Source organism: Echinococcus granulosus, assembly GCF_000524195.1.
Source record: "Echinococcus granulosus chromosome Unknown EG_S00306, whole genome shotgun sequence".
NCBI classification, from domain to species: domain Eukaryota; kingdom Metazoa; phylum Platyhelminthes; class Cestoda; order Cyclophyllidea; family Taeniidae; genus Echinococcus; species Echinococcus granulosus.
In genome coordinates this window covers 1-2,557 of record NW_020170686.1, presented here as the reverse complement: position 1 = coordinate 2,557, position 2,557 = coordinate 1, and positions in this window count along the sequence as shown.

The following is a 2,557-nucleotide window of genomic DNA, read 5'->3' as shown; positions in this document are numbered from 1 at the left end:
ACCATCACCATTCAGCGCCCCTTAATCTACATGACAGGAAACCGAGCAAACTTATTGATTGCCCCTTGGAGATTATTGCTCTCCCCCATTTGCTGTTATTTTCGTAGAAGCCTTAAAGCGAATATCGACATTGGAGGTTATTTCAAGCGGAGGTAAATAAGCTGGTTCGGATCCTTTAAGTCACCCGGAAGTTACAGGAAGCAGCTTCCAAGTAAACTTAGTGTACTATCAGCCTTTTTGCGATGACTAGTGCATATTTTAGTAAGTTGTGAATTTGTATTGACAGAAGGATCTACAAAACATACCGCCTTAGCAATTTCATTGCACGCGGAAGCAGAATCAGGTTTGTTTAAGCAGAAGGCAGGGCGGTTTTGACCAAGCGCGCAGTACACCACATTCACCCCTCTTTCGTGTAAATGTGTTTAATTATTATCACAATGCTTCGACATTTTTTTGACTCTACGCACAGCTAAATGACATGGCCTTCAAATCGGACCAGAAGTTTCTTGCATCTTCTCTCTGTGCTAATAAACTATTTGCTACACTGCTGTGACATCATACTAACTTCAGAGAAGACTCGGGAAGGTGTGCTGCGAAGGCATTTACATAGAACTCATAAAATGTAAAGGGGACTAAGCGGAACAGTTTATAAACATGCCGCTTGCAATAAAAGGATGCAGCTGCATTTGCCGCGGGTTTCAGCGTTGTGCACTTCTCATACTTGTCTTTGCTCGGCATTGGAATGAAACAAATCAGAGATGACACTGCTTTAAGTGGCTCTATATTGATGTGGGGTGAGACGGGAGGAAATACTTCTTGGCTGGCCTTTGTAGTGCTGATATCCACATCGTAGCTGTATCTGATGGCCATCCAGATTTTGAAGACGTGCGTCTAGGTCAGTGATGCTGTCATTACTCGAATCCACAAGATCTTGTGTATCAATACCATGATGCAATTTAATGTCACTCCAGTTTTCATTACTTGAAGGTATTTTGGTATTTGATTGATTCCGCTTAATCGCACACTTTCACCCAACTGAGGGAATTAGAACTGCTATTGTAGTAGTTACCTTTGCAATCGTTTTTACTTTATGTGCCGCAGTTTTTATTGGTGGCAAAATTAATTCCCAGTGCTTCATCACTGGTAGGGCCATAGGCGGTGTAGATTGCATTGCGCGATCTCTTTCACTTTGTTCTCTTTCTTCTCCACCTCACTGCTTCCCTTTTTTCACTGGGTGTTATTTTGTCGACTTCCTGTGTTTGCCGACGTCCATTTACTAATAATTGCACCTTGTCTTGGTTCTGTGAGTTATTTTTCACAAGAAGCTCAATTTATTTCGCGAAATTGCCTCGAACGTATGAATGCAGGCAGGCAATCACAATGTGATTGCGTGATTTAGGCACCTATTTTAATCGCACTCGCCCCGCAACTACTATATAATTATGGGGTTTGGCTACATTCACACCTGCCTCGGGGTTATGATAGCATGGGCAGAGGTGAAACGTGATTTTTGCTCGTATTTTAGCCGTATTGGCGTGGCAAACTGCTAGATAAACCTCGGTTTCGGTGACATTGACACCTCAAGTGACCGCCGTGGCAGCTTGATCGGCGCGAAGGGGTGCGCTCCGCCACGCCGGGTCATGACAATGATTGGCTTGCCCAATCCTCCTGCCTGGTATCGATGACATGAGTGTGTGTGTGTGTGTTTGACTGGACGGGCAATCTTGCAGGCATACAAAGTTAATTGCAGTGGCCTCAAAGTACTGCACCTCTCAGTGATCGCACTGATTTCTCCAGCTTATGTGCTCGGAGTTCCCGAAAGAAAGTTACTATCGATACCATGGGCCCTAAATCACCTACCAAGATAGGAAACATATATTCAGGTTATGATGGACTACTTCACGAAAGTAATCAAGGCAGAACCCACAAGTGCACAAGACTCTGAAGCGGCCCCTTTACTTATATTCAATCGGTACATTTGTCAATGTGAAATGCTTAAAGTATCGCATAGCCATCAACGCCGTGATGTTTTATAATCAACCTTTTTGGAACTATGCCAGACATCTGCAAGGTAATGCTCACATGAAGTGGATGAATTCGCACACTGGTTGGGTTACTAAAATGCCTTACTACAGATACTCAGTTGGAAGATTTTGATATTAGGGTAGGCCGAGTGGTCCTCGCATACGGGACTGATGTCCAAACACCATTTGGCACTTCACTGTCCAAGATGCTCACAGGTGGTGAAATGAGTTAGGGTCATTATATTGTGAGCTCAACCAAATGACCGACTAACCGGATTATCATAGGTGATTCCCAAACCACCCTTTACCCGTGCCGCATTTAAGAGGTACGCAGCTCTTAAGCCCAAAGGACTTGACTTCTTTTGTACGTGATGGATTGCGCACTTTCGTGAACAAGAGTCAAACAATTGTGGTTCAACTAGAAGATGTGCAGGAACAACTGTGGCCTCGGCAACTTGCGAATGGGGAGAAAGATGCTACTTCATCCGCAGTCTCGCCTACTAAACTAATTGGATTCACTTCTGTTACTAGTC